Below are 15,048 nucleotides of genomic sequence, written 5' to 3' on the forward strand. Positions count from 1 at the left end.
TATTCACTTATCAGCACTTGAACTTTCTCCAGTCTGCTTTATATCTTTATCCTTCCAGGGAAGCTGTTCTTGGGAAGGTCATCAGCGATTTCTGCTTGCCAAATTGAGTAGAAACTGTCATTCTCCTGCCATTGAACAGTGTTGCCCACCCTCTCTCTCTTTGCTGCCCAATCTCTCAGCTTCTGTAGGACTCACTCATCTCTCTACTGGTCCTCCTGCCTCTTAGCTCATTTCTTCCCGTGCTCCCTGGCCAGTTCCTTTTCTATGTAATTTTTAAATGTCGGAGTTCCCTAGGGCTTAGTTCCAGACTCCCTGCTCTCCATTCTTTATTACTTCTCCTTAGGAGAGCTTAAGCATTTCTATGATTTAAATGCTTTTTTCAGGCAAGTGACTGCAAAGTTGGTGTCTCTAGCCCGCTTCCAGAGTTGAGCATTGCACATGCAACTTGCGTATGTGAGATTCAGTTTTCTTCTGGGTCTGTCTCTGGGCAGGAATACTACTCTTTGGAGATTTACTGTTTTATGATAGCTGCTTGATTGTATTGGCTCTGACCACGGGATGTGAGAGACATAATTGAAAGGAATGGTTTTATGAGCTCTGCAGATTTGATGGGTATGTTGTTTTCACTATATCACATGTACCAATTGTGTATGCGTACCTACCGCAGCTTAGGAATTTTTAAACTGATGACATATCCTTTTTTATGTATGTATTTTAATTATGGCTTAGGAATTACTACATTTAGTATCGATGAAAAGTTTTACTAAATGAAGTTATAAATCTAAATTGCTACTTGTTTAACTTATGATTAATTGTACTTTTTAAAGTATTTTGTTAAGTTGAATTAAAATAACAAAAGAACATCTTAAAATCGACTTTCAATTGATTTTAAGCACCAGATTTAGAAAACTGAAGATTTCTCTGTATGAATTAAGTTACATGTATAATAGGCAGAATGAATAGTTGGAGACAATAATTAGAGGGTTATTAATGCTTATACAGAAGTCACCGCAGCTAAATGTCATGTTAAGAGGTTTTGACATGAGACCACTGACCCTCTTAAAAAAAAACTTTGAAAAATGAAAATTACTTGTTAAAGAGTTTTATTAGTTAAGAGTCATTGTCTGAAGTGGAGGTAGAGCCCTTTAAACAAAGAAAGAAAGCATAAGCTTGTCTGAAATATATATATATCCAGTTATCTTATAAGTTATTCTTCTGCCGTCTAGATGTTATTTTTAGCGCCATCAGCTTAATCATTGGGGAAGACTTTTACCTTGCATATGTAGTACACATTCTTTACATTCTTAAGGCTTCTGTACCACCAGAACGTTGGGATTTTAATATTACAATATTTTATTAAAAACACATGAAAGCTATGTTTTAGGACTTCTTATATAAAATATACATCAAATAGAAATATAATGTCCTGTTTAATGAGCTTAAATAGTTCTCATAGTTAAGTTCTGAAACTATAACTTTCCTTTTGATATTATGTGATTTGAAACATTCTGAATTAAAGGTGTGTTTTACGTTCAGTTGTTTGGGAGTTTTTGCGCTTTTGAGGAAGAAATGGAAAAATAATTATTGTACTAATCATGCATTATGGGTGTACGCTTATGGTGGGGTTATGTTCCAGATATCCCTGGCTGGAACTGTTGAAAACTCTCAAGTGATTAGAGTGGTACTTCTAGCTTTTTCTCCCTTTCCCCATGTCCTCTTCATTTCTACCCACCTGTCTGCCTGGCTTGATGACCGGGGTGGTGCTGGCCAAAGAACAAGAAGACCAGTAGTAGGCCCTATGTCGGGACATGAAGTAGGGCAGTTACAGGGCTCCCCTTTGGTTAGTCCTTTCAATAGCATGTGCCACATACTCTGTCAAAAATCAAGTTGATTGTTCCAGTTAGCAAATACATTTTCATTTGCGTACCAACATTGATGTATTGGTGATACTTCCTTTGATTGGTGGCAACATTGATTGAGAAAATTGTGAGGCTCCATTTGGGTCAGTAAAAAATAATGTCAAGTTTCAATCACAGTGTCAGCCAGGGGTGGGCGATGTGGGGACTCAGCGTGGCTGTTCTTGTTTGTACCATGTGAGAGTCCTCAGGAAGGCAGGTTTCAGGTTGATCACGCTTTTGCCATCTTCTTTTTCAAATCGAGTTGACAGACTGAGGGTGTTGTCAAAACAGTGAACTTTGGGAACAACCTGCTCGTGGACCCTGGGTTAGAATCCAGGCTTTGCCACTGTGTTAGCTCTGACCTTGGACTAAGGATTTCTCGGTTAAGTTTCTGTATCTATGAAATGCTGAGGATAGTAGCAGTGCCTACCTCACAGGGTTGTTGTTAGGACGATGAAATGAAGTAACACATATAAAGCCCTCTGCCCAGAGCTCTCACAAAATAAGCATTCGATAAATAATAGCTATTAGTGTTATTATTGTTGGTGGTGGTATTAAACCAAAACAGCAAAACAGGGCCCGCCTCCCATTCTAGCAGCAGCATAAGGTGCTCTTTTCGCTACTATTACAGATGTCACTTCGTCTTCTTCCCGGCTTACTTTGCTTCCTGTGGCTCTGTCCATTCATTTAAAAAATTAAAAATATATAATAAAACAAAATATTGTGCATATGCTCTTCCTACCCTCCCTACCTTTAAAAAAAATCATCAACCTGTAGCTTTAATGCTGCCAGCGGTCTTTTTGTGTGTGATGCAGGCTCGGTCCTGATGTTTGCCTCCCTGTTGCGCTGTTACTTGTGCAGCTCGTTGATGCTCTACTTGGCCGGTGTTCACCCCGCCTTCTGGTGCTGGAACCGTTGTTCCTTGGGTCCCTTGACTCACATAGCAATCTCAGCTGTCACCTAGGAAGAAGGAGCAGGGCCACAGGGGTCCATTTAAAAATGTCATTTACATTTTTTCTAGCATTTAAAAAGTGGAGGTATAATTTGCATACCATACGATGCACCCTTTTTAAATGTATTCAAGGAGGAGTTTGAGTAAGTTTATATAGTTGTGTGAGTCTCAGGTTTCTTATCTGTCTTTCTTTAGCATCACCACAATCCAGCTTTAGAACAATTGTATCAGCCCCAAAAGTTCACTTGTGCCCGGTTTAGTCCATCCCCAAATCCGTTTCCTGACCGAGGACACCACTGGTTGTTTTCTGTCTCTGTAGTGTTACTTTTTTCTAGAAATGTCAAGTAAATGGAGTCATGTAATATGTTGTCTTGGTGTCTGGTTTCTTACATTTTGCACAGTGTTTCTAAAGTTTATGTTGTTGCATGTATCAGTAATTCATTCCTTTTTATTGCTGAGTGGTATTTCTTGTATGAATCCTAAAAAACACATTCTCTAGTTGATAGACACTTGACTTGTTTCCAGTTTTTGGCTGTTCTGAACATAACTGCTAGGAACATTGATGTACAACTCTTTGTGTGGTCACCTGTACCCAGAGAAATGAAAACACACCTTGGTGTGAAATTGTCGGGTCGTATGGTGAGAAACTTCTATACTGTTTTCCAAAATGGCCATACCATCGTACTTCCCCACCGGCAAGGGATGTGATTGTTTCATCATATCCTGTCAACCCTTTCCACATTTTACTGAATGGCTAGAATATTTTGTTTTGGTTTTAATTTCCATTTTCTTATTGATTAATGGTGTTTAGTACTTTTCCCATTGTATGTCTTCTATGATATACATATATAAAATATCCTCAACTATTTTCCCCATTTCAAGGAGTTGAATTATTTGTTTTATTATTGAGTTGTAAGAGACCTTTATGTATTCTAGATAGACATCCTTTATCTGATAATTAGCTCTTTATATATTCTGAACACATGCACTTTATCAGATAATTATTTTGCCAATATTTTCTCCCAATCTGTGACTTCTGTTTTTATTTTTAAAATTATATATTTTGCAAAACGGAAGTTTTAGTTTTAATGGATTTCAATTTTTTTTTATTTTTCTTTTATGGTCTTTTTTTTCTTTTACTTCAGTGTCATATCTAAAGCCTTTTTTTTCCTCATCCACAATAATTTTTCTCCAAGTACTTTCTTCTACAAGCTTTGTAAAGTTTTAGTTATTGCTGTTAGATCTATGACCCTATCTGTTTTGACTTAATGTTTGTACACAATGCAAGGTAAAGGTTGAGGTTCTTCCCCCGCCGCCCCCTCTGTACGTATAACCAGTTTTGGACACCATTTATTGAAAAGACTGCCTTTTCCTCGTTGAATTGCCTTGCCACCTTTGTTGAATATGAACTGATATAAATGTGTGGGCCTATTTCTGTACTCTGTTCTCTTCTCCTGTTTATTCGTGTGCCAATACCCACTCTTATGATTACTGCAATTTTATAGTAAGATTTGAAACCAGGTAGTATCTTTCAACATTTGATGTAGTTTTAAAGTGGCCCCGATTCAAAAATTTCCCATGTTTTTGTGTGTCTCTGGACGGTTATGGGCAGATAAAGTCGTTAGGACATCGCAGGGAAAATCAGTTCTACTTGGAGGCAGGTAGGCCTGAAGTTTCTATGAGTAGTTTTCATCACTTTTTGAGTTACCTGTCTTAGCGAGCAGCACTCGACAGGATCATTCTTGGCAGGACCCTAATTACCATGCCTACTATGTACCAGGTGCTTTGTGTAATTCTAAATTGAATACTTCCATTTAATACTTTCAAGGTGCTGCAAAGAGGCTATTAATGTCCTCATTTTATAGTTGATTCCACAGAAATACTCCCAAGTCACATACCTCAGCTGCTCTAGTGATAAGACAGTATTCACAGCAGCGGTAGTGACAAGATAAAGCCAGGTTTTGAAAGCTGGTCTGTCTGATGATTGATGCTTCACCCTAGGTTCTGTCAGCCGTCCCGGGCTGTCTTCTAATAGTGACCTATTGCTTTGTGGAGAGGAGGTGTATCTTTTTATTTCATACGGTGGAAATAGTAGTGGTGGTAAGACAGAAAAAGATATGTATCCCTCTGCCTTCTCTTGCAAGATTCCTGTCTTTTCCTTTGGTCACTCTGCCAGGCCCAGGGCAGGCTTCTTCCCCTCTCCCTCCCTGGAAACACATCCCTAAGGCTTTGTGAAAACTCCCAGGGCTGATGGAAGCGTAGTGGGATGTTAATTTATTATAGAATTATTGCCTGTACTACTGTTAAATGGCTATTATTTTCCCTTAGCACCTTATAAAACATTTTGTAATTCTGTGTTTAAGTATTTTATTAATTCCTTTTTAAAATGTTGCACCAAGATACTCTATTATATCCTGTGGAAATCATCCACATCTTCATGTGTCTTTTATCTTCTTGTCTCTCTTCTGTATCTTCCCCTGGCATGGGTGCCTTGCTCTTTTCCCCTCATATTAGCATATTAATAAAAACTCACCGAGTAGTATAGATCAAGCAGTAAGAGCTGAATATCATCATTCCTACTCATATCACAAGTTTTAGCTCTTGATTGTTTCATAATGTGATGTCCTTGAGCAAATTAGTTGTTGGTATAGAATTATAATAGGCTTAAGTAGGCCAGCGTAATGAATACATTTACCCCAGCCCTGCTGGGAGGAATGGATGGCTCCTATTACATAACACTTTATTGCACACTGCCTGCCACTGGAGCAGAATCCATTCGTTTTACTTACTGTGATAACTTCTTATTTGCATGCAGATTTCTTTTTGTTTTTCATGAATCATCTCTGATCCCCTAGCTGTATGTCATTACATATGACCATCTCCAGGCTGATCAGGTCCTGGTAAAAAGTCAAAATGCAATTTTTTTCTCTGTCTTTTTCTCTTTATACCTCTTAGAGTATGAAATCGGATGTTTTCAGTGCCCTAGAAAAATGGTAATTTGGATTTAAATTACCAGTTACATTAGCTTTTTTCTATAATTAGGTTCTATTTATTATTCTAAAGAGTAAAGGGCTCTTAAGAGAGTTGATGCTGTTTTAAGTTTTGACAATTAATCAAAGTGTCATTTATTACTGATTTGTGTCACCTGAAGGAAAAAAAAATCGAGTAGCTCAGTTGTAAAATTATTCCTCGAAGCTGTTAAATCTAGTAGTACATAATGGTTAAAAAAAAAAAGACGTACTGCTACTAGTAGCATTCAAGCCATTTTTCTCAGGTCTGTAAAATACACAAAAGTAGTCTCCACGAACACACACAGACTATATGATAAGCACACGTTTGCTGTGTTCGTACTCCTCACGTGCGTCTGGGAAACAAACTTCTCGGGTGCAGTGGAAGTGATTCCCGTGCGTATCAGAGAAAATGCTGCAGGGCCCTTCATTATTACGCTCTTTGTTCCCAAGGATACACACCCAGAGGAAACTTGGTGAGCAGTTGCCCTCCTTATTGCAGACATCCAGTTCTTCCTTTTCTTATCCACATTTGCTCTTGCAAATTGTTACGGCTGTCCTATATAGGATCATTTTTACATCTTTTTACTCAAGACCTTTTCTTGAGATAGGTCATTCAAGGCACTTTTTTACTTCTTTCAATAATTAGGACTTAACATTTTTCTTTCAGTAATCTTAAGCCTCTCAATTCCATATAGGTAAAGTATACGTTACAGCAAACAAAGGTAACTGTGTGAAGTTGATTTGCTTATTTATTCAGCAAACATTTACTGCACACTGCGCCGTGTGGAGAGGGGGAGCTCGGGCCTTCTTTGCTTTTCCTCAGCTTTCGGCACGAGTGACGAGTCAGGCAGCTACAAGAAAGTGAACTAAGTGTTATGGCAGACTCTCAACATTTGTGGGGTAGACATTTCATAACTCGCAGTGAAATGTGACCGTACGTGTTTAATACTATCTTGTACAAATACAGCAAGTCTACTTCTTGATTTACCATGCTATTTAATGGGGACTTGTTATTGATGAGTGTTACTTAACGTTGGTTGTCAAAATCACATCCATTCTAATAGGTCTAACAGGATTCTGCATTCTTTTTCCTTCTTTCATTCATTCATTCGTGTTTATTTGTTTGTTTGTATTGCAGATTTCTCTTGGATTTGGCTACAAATTTATAGATCTTCTGCGCTGTGTACAGGCACAGGTGAGTGACAATTAAGTCTTATTGTTGGAATATTTTGATGTTTAAGTAAAAGAAAATATTTAAAATAGTCTACTTGTAGTTTAGCAAAATAGTATGTAAATAAATATAAAATATAAAACAAAGAAAAATATATTTGTCTAAATTTTCTGTTTTATTATGAAAAATCTCTATGAATGTGTTGGAAATGACATTTGAAGGTAAAATGACCCCGTCTGTTTACCAGTGTTTACTGTGTGAAATTGTGAAGATTACTTACACCTGTTGGATGAAGTGAATTGTAATTTCATAGACTGGCAAAATGTTTACATTCATGTTTATATGTACATAAAAGAATAGCTACTATAGATTTTGGCAGCAAATTTCAGTCTTATGGAGATGGATGTTTTATATTTAACGAGCAAGCTTTTCTTGTCCAACCAGTCTGAAATAGCTTCTCAATCATTCCTTATCATACAACCTTGATTTATTTTTATCATAATACTTTATTATTTATCATCTCCCCTACTAGAATATAAGGTCCATAAACATTGGGACTATGTTTGTTTTGCTAAAAACATTCTCCCTATCCATTAGAATAGTGCCTGATATGCAGGAAAGACTGAATAAATGTTTGTTAAAGTAATTATTGGGTAATAAACATTAAGAATATTTATATTCAGAGTCAATGAACTGTGCATCTGTAAATATAAACCAGACATAGTTCCTTATACTGATTTCTAAATATGAAATTAATTTATGTCAGATATACTAAAAGTATATAGCTCTTAAACATTATGAGAAATTACCTGTTTTGCATATTTTATGTACGCAAATATGCTTAATCAGGGTAGATTTCAGAGGATAATGCTTCCAATTCTGTATTTATTTTGTCACCACCCTAGAAAGTCCTCATGATCAAGTAACAGACAAACCTGAAGCAAGTGTGGAGCTTCTCAGCTCCCTACTGGATTATGCCACCATATTGGATATATTTTGTGGTATCTTTATAGAGAACACAGTGGGCTTGAAAACTGTCCAGTTTTACTTTCAGAAAACCAAATAAGTTAAAATTTTCCCACTATCTGCCACTGAATACAAAATGTAACTGAATTAATTTTGTTTCCAGTTTGCCAAATTTTTCTGCCCTCTATATTGATGTTTGAATTCGTTATCAAAGACAGTCCTCGGCATGAGCTGAGTGCCCCTTTCCGTGTGCCCATGGCACTTAGTTTTCTTTGAAGTGTTCCAGGATATATGTTGCTAGTTCTTGTCTCCTGTTGTCTTGTATGTTTTGTGTTTTGATCTCTTTTACTTTCTTTAGGCATTGGTCTCTCCTGCCACCATTTTTCATTTATAGAAAGAACTAAATCTCACCTTTAGGTTTTTTCTTTAGTAAAATTTTAGGAATTATACAGCCATTTTTCATTTACATCGAATTTACTAAGTGTAATTTCCAGAAATTGCTTTGATAATACTAATAACAACAGCCATTACTTACTACTCTCTTAGTGTGCCAGGTATTCTGTAAGTGCTTTTCAGTTATCTTCAGAATAACAAATAAGGAAATTGAAGCTTAGAGAGGTTAAGTGACTTTTCCAAGGTCATGTCAAGTAAGTGGCAGCTTGCCACTCTAAAGACCTTGATCTTAACCACTGAGCTCCATTTTCTGCCTAAATAGCCTTGAATACAAGCCTCTTTGTGGTCATTGTAATACAGGAAAATCATATTCATATTTGAGGACTTCAAAATTAATTTAAAAGTCAAACATTATTTTGCTTATATTTCATTAGCAGGTCTTAACTTTTAACCTTTATTTCAAACTATGAAACATGACGACTCATTTGAAATTTAATGACTACTTACACAATTTAAATTTCCACTTGGCCGTTTCATTTCATACTCAACGTTTTGGGGGGCAGGACCTTTGGGGAAAGCCGTCTGGATTCCTTTTTCCATTATAAATGTAGCACTCTATGAATCAGCGTTCTTTATCCCTTGCAGTATTAAAAATTTCAGATTACAGGTGGCATCAGTGGTTTGTTACACTTTTCCTACAGAAAGCAGGTTGTGTGAAACACAATGACTATAGGATTACTTATCTTGGAAAGTGCAATAATTTATATCCCTGGGGGAAACTTTCTAATTATTTAAGAAGTGAAGTGGCATAGCTTTGAGATAGAACAGAGTTTGTTCAAACAGAACTTCAGCTTTCCTTATTTAGTTTATTTTCAAGGCTGAGTAGGACATATTATATAAAAATATTTTGAGCCTTAAACGTATAAATTGTGGACAAAGTGTTCTTGAAGGCAACATTGTTGAATGCATCTTAAAATTTTGACTTGGAAATAAGGTGAATTATTCTGTCTCACACTTCCCAAAAGGATGTATGAGTGGAAATGCAAATTCCAGGTTTGAGTATATGAAAAGAGAATTCTGTAGTTTGAATTAAAAAGAAAAAATTTATTTAACAGAACAAATTGTGCTTCTTAATCTATAGCTATATCAGTGTTTCCATTCCAGTCTCACATTTTAAGCCTTTTAAAAGTTATCCCATAAACTTCTATTAGAATTAATAGTCAAAACAGAAGCAAGCATCAGATAAATCTGTTTGACAATAAAGTCTTAAAAGGTAATTTTCCCTTCACTGTGGAAAACTGAGCTCATTGCGGATTCACATATACTTTGTATTTATTTATCAGTTTACTTTCTCTATGCTGGAGGATTCGGGCTGGGATAAGTGGGTGAAGAATTGTTCACGAATAGCAAGGCAGAGCCCAATTCTGATAATGTGGAGAGAGAAGTTCTCCAAAGTTACAATGAAGCATAACAAACTTCTTGTGATACTGGTATCCTTTGTTGTTATATACTAAATGCTAAATACTAAAAGTTATATTCAGCATATCAAGATACAAAAGAAATTATGTCCATATTGGACATGGCATGGTTAAAGTACATTTCAAATGAATGTTTGTTGCCTCTGAATTCCTTCTTTGTTCATAGATGTGAAAAGATTTGTGCTTATGTATCTGGTTTAACTGATACCGTGTTTCCCTAAAAATAAGATCTATCCCGAAAATAAGCCCCAGTTAAGATTGTCAGCCAGACAGACGCGTTTAGTACGTTATGACAATGTTCCAGAAGAAGATGACATGACTTTATTTGAATAAATGTAGATTGTTGTACATGAAAAAATAAGACATCCCCTGAAAATATGCCCTAATACATCTTTTGGAACAAAAATCAACGTAAGACATGGTTTTATTTTCGGGGAAATACAGTAGATGTGTAAATTCCAATGCCGGGCAGCTTGATTTGAGCTATATAGTTGAGGCTTTGAGTACTATCCGCTGAAAATCTATATTCATCTAAACAAAAATATAGACTATTTAAACATCTATCTTCTGCTTTAGCAAAAATCTGCTGACATTTAATTGTATTGCTACTTTTGTGGTCATTTCCTTCAAATACCCGCATGGTAGACAGTGTGATCTGGAAAAGAACAACTATTTTAACAGTTGCCAAAATGCCCTCAGTTATTCAAACTGGAATGCGAATCCTAGCCCCGCTGGGTAGACCACTCAGTTCTCAGTGTGTGGAATGGATTCAGAACAAAATAGGCTTATTGGTCAGATGGAATTACCTCCCAAAGGGTGTTACTGATACAAAGCCACCAGTTAGAAACTATTGGTATGATAGGCCAGTTTTTAAAACATTTTACTATTCTACTTTCCTCCTTTTTTATGCACCCATGAGTGTAAACAGATTGGCCTAGTTTCCCCCATAAAACTAAATAATTCAGCACCATTAACCCACCTTCCTTTTGCATTCCGGCCATGCCTCCTTTCTGACTCTCCTTTTCAGAAATATTTATTAATTATATTGTGCTAGCCTATGCTAAGTGTTGTGGGAAATACAAAGAATAATTACCCAAAATTATTAAACTGGAAAAGGAATATCAATGCAAGTTTAACTCTGTATGTCCTTACTTAGTATTTTTACAATGAATTTAGGTTTTCTTATTTTTTTCAAAAAGGAAAAAATCTGAGCATTGAATTTTGAATTACACATCTGTTCCCACCGAAAGTCCTAATCTATCCATATGGCCAGAGGTTAAGGCAAAAGCAACAACAAAAGCTGTCTGTCGTAAGTGAATGTTTGTGTATGTGGAGTTAATAGTGGTTTCAGAGTGTGCTTCTGGGAAGGCACACACCTCAGACTAGTGAGAAGGAGACAGTCAGTCCAGGCAGCCTTCACTTCGAACGGTAGCCTTGCTGTTTCCATAGGTACAGCCCAGCAAAGTGATGCTTCTTTGTAAGCATAGTACACTGCTGAAAAATGGACTAGAAATCCAAGAGAACCTGATGTTTTGGTTAATCCAAATTCTGGAACGGCAAAATTTAGAATTACAGACAGCAATTTCAAAACATTTTTACATAAAATAAGGGTGTTTCTTGGATTACAAAAGTTGAGTTTCAGTTGAGAGCTGTTTTACTGTGAGAGTACCATTTGTGTTTTTCATTGAAAGTTTTTCAGTGTGACCTCAGTTGGCATAGCTGGTATTCATTGGAAATAGTTAAATTAAAAGTATCAGCTCCCTATACCTTGTAGAGGTCTTCTGAGTTAGTGTGTCTTAGAGGAAGGAGGGAGGTGACGCTGGAGTCAGACTCTTCTAAGAAAACTAGAGTGGACCCGGATTTCTCAGCCGTGCCTTTCTGCACTTCCTGCAGACAGGTGTCTGTGTGCAAGGCCGCGGGAGAAGTCATTGGCGGGTGGTTAAGAAAATGCGCATCCTCCTGCCTGTTTGTGTTACTGGCCTTTAGATTTCAATTCAGACTTACGTATTTTACTTACCTGGATAGTAGAGTTGTTAGTGTTAAGGAGAAAGTCTCTGATAAGCAGAATTTCCCATAAGAGCTATCATAGGAACTTCAGGAAAAAACAACAACATGGCGTTTGATTTGGGGTCAGTTAGTAGGATTTTTAACTACGCGGTTCACTTTCCCTTTGGAAGGAAAGTGACAGATATATGTTATTTTCTTGGCAGGTGTTCAGTTTGAGTCAGCTGACCTTACCAGAATCGCCTTCAAGTTAAAACTGCTAATAAAATCAGGCTGCTTCCATTAAACATCTCATAGTTTATTTTAGAAGCTCAAATCATGTATGTTATTTCCCACTGTTTACAGCATCTGAATGTAATGGATAAATTAAACATTTATTTACAAAATTATCCGTATCCATAAAATTAAGTAGGTTTTCTTTTTTCCCCGTCATTTGGCATTAGGATATAGATATTTCCATTGGGACTTCTATTGCTAACTTGAAACACAGAAAAACTGGAGGAAAGTGGAGAAGTGAACAGTAAATTTTGCAGATTGTGATTTTAACCTAATTCCATGCATTAGGTTGTCTAAGCACTGTTTTCTACTTCATGAATGATTCATGGGTGTCTACAAGCAGTGGAAATGTGTATTTTGGCCTACTCACAGCTATACCTCTGCCTTACCATCCAAAAAGAGCAAAGGGAGAGTGAGGAGTATGTAGCAGTTATCAATGGCCAAACGGAATTTAACCGTATACTATGACTGTGTGTTGTCCAATTTTGGAGGATATCTTCAGTACATACCTCCACGCGAGGCTGATTTTGTGGTGCCATAGTCTGTAGAATCGTTTGTCTTCACTATTCTTTGAAGTATTCAAAAAGACTGAATTGATGTAGAATTCAATAATTTGAGGAATTTTCTTTATTTAAACCAACAGTTTCGGCCTTTTTGGTCCCAGTTACATAAATTTCATGAGCAGAAATCATACACTTGAAATTTTGTGGTCTGAACGTAAAGGACTGAAAATTTGTTACCTACCAATATCACAGGATTGGAGCACCAGTTTATTGCACCCCCTTGAGAAGTGCAAAGGACTGAAAAAGCAGGCGTGTGATAGGCCAGGGTGAACTTGAGTGGAAAGAGGTGTGGGGAAGCTTGTAAAAGACCTGCCAAAGCCTGTATTCATATACTGAGACTGTTAAGTCTTTACCTAAACTATATAAAAAAAATCTTTAAAGGAAACAACTGTATCAATTATTGAACCTGGTGGTTTAAATTAGAACAGGCAAAGCAGGAGCCAGAAGGAAACAGTTGGTCTTTTAGTTTCTTTCAATTCTTTGTCATTAAAAAACTTATTTGATCTAGATTTCTAATTCTTCCTTTTATATGGCAGTTTTATTGCAGTCCAGAAAACAAACTTCTATTTCCTAGGTTATAAGATAGAGTGTGGAAATAGAAGATAGTTTTGAACTAATGTGTTTTGAGAACCATACGGTGGTGACTTGTGCTATCATATTTGAATAGAATAGAAATGTAAAATTACTTTGACTTAAATTAGACAAATTAAGTGATTTCATGAGTCTTATTAATATACAATAGTAGATTTTGGTTTATTAACCCAGCGGAATCTAGATTTCAGATTTTCTTTGAAACTGTGCTTTGTAACACTTAAGTATTCTCTAATATGGAAGTTAGGTAGGTGTTTAATGCTGCTGCTTCAAAATATCTACAAAGTTTCATAAAATCTTTATTGTCTAACATGAAAGTTATTACTTCTTTGAACTTGTTTACTGGCATTTTTATATTATATGTCAAGGTCAGGTTCAAACTTTCTCTTTAAAGTATCTTTTGAAAATATGAAATGATAGCCTTTTGTAAAATACTGCTATCTTTTAGATTTATTTTTATTTTAACGTATCCTGAATGCCAGTGCATGTTGTTTTAAACCTGAATCTGTGCTCGCTACATTTAGCTATTTCTCATCTTTTTCTCCGCCTTAGTTTTAAAAGGAAAAATTGAAAAAACAAAAACAAAAACTCTCTCCTTTCCCACCCCAGTGGCTGGTCACTAAAGTTGTTGAACCCCAGACCCAAATGCTGCCTGCAGCTCTAGACAGAGTCCCCATAGACCTTCTGCCGAGATGGCCGTCCTCGTGTCCTTGTGGCGTCTAGGACACCAGGGGCCATGCACTCACTTCTTGACCGGGTCTCATTTTCGGGGTAGGAATTAAGAGGCATTTATTATTGATTTATCCCAGTAAATTTTATGTCTTTGGCTTATTGTGATATTTCTATTTCAGTGTTCCTTTTAATTAAATTATTGTTTATACGGAGGTCTCTATTGATTAGGGGTCCTGTTTCCTAAGAAGTTTCAAGAGCTGATTATGAAATTAACATACCTGAGCGTTTGTTTTCAGACCACAATGAGGTTCCAGGAGGTCGTACAAGTTTTCACAGTGTTTTGAAGCAGACATATAGGTTAGCTTGAGGAGCAGAGAGAGAAAAGGAAAAACAAACATTTACTATTACTTTTGGCAAGACCTTGTTCTTGGCTTTTCCATGTGTCGTATCAATTTAAACTGAATAAATTCTTTGTGTTAGATTGTGAAGTTTGTTCTGATGGTGTCTAAATGCTCTTTGATTTGAAGTTGAGAGTAAACCACTTTTTATTTTCAAAGCGTTTGGATTTTATATCTTGGGCTATAATGTAGGTAGTGAAGCAGAACCTTGTGTCTTTCAACTCATCTACTTTTGATTGACTCTTGTAACAATTCAAACACGTTTTGTGCTGCCTTCTGTACTAGTTAAGTGGGGAAAATGATTCCGATCTCGGAAAAGGAAAGCTTTGATTAACTGATCCCATCAGATGCTACAAAATGAGCTTTATCAGTAGAAAGTACTCAAAAGATATAAATCAATAATGTGAAGGCAGTTCAGTTAGAAGCATCCTACTTCATTAAAATTTTTTTCATTATATAGAGCAACATGTCAGTTAATGTTTTGTTTTTTCATTGTTTTATTCACCGAACATCTTTAACATTATAGCTCCCCACACATGCAACATGTAACTTTTCTGCATCAATGTCATCAAATACAGAGGATGCCAAAAAAAATGTATATGCATTTTAAGAAAGTAAAAAAACTGTGTTATAAGTCTACTACTCCATATATGCCCATAACAAAAGATGAATGCA

The 15,048-nt window shown here is 36.3% G+C and overlaps 1 protein-coding gene across 3 annotated transcripts in view; it reads left to right on the top strand.

The window, feature by feature from the left end:
* NCOA2 (nuclear receptor coactivator 2) overlaps positions 1–15,048 on the top strand; it is a 257,586-nt gene that overhangs the window by 85,456 nt on the left and 157,082 nt on the right. For all 3 annotated transcript variants that reach the window (XM_019726127.2, XM_019726156.2, XM_019726165.2), the window contains exon 2: positions 7,000–7,056. The gene's annotated coding sequence lies outside the window, so the exon portion shown is untranslated. The remainder of the gene's footprint in view (positions 1–6,999; positions 7,057–15,048) is intronic.

Source organism: Rhinolophus sinicus, linkage group LG14 (assembly GCF_036562045.2).
Source record: "Rhinolophus sinicus isolate RSC01 linkage group LG14, ASM3656204v1, whole genome shotgun sequence".
Classification (NCBI taxonomy): Eukaryota; Metazoa; Chordata; class Mammalia; order Chiroptera; family Rhinolophidae; genus Rhinolophus; species Rhinolophus sinicus.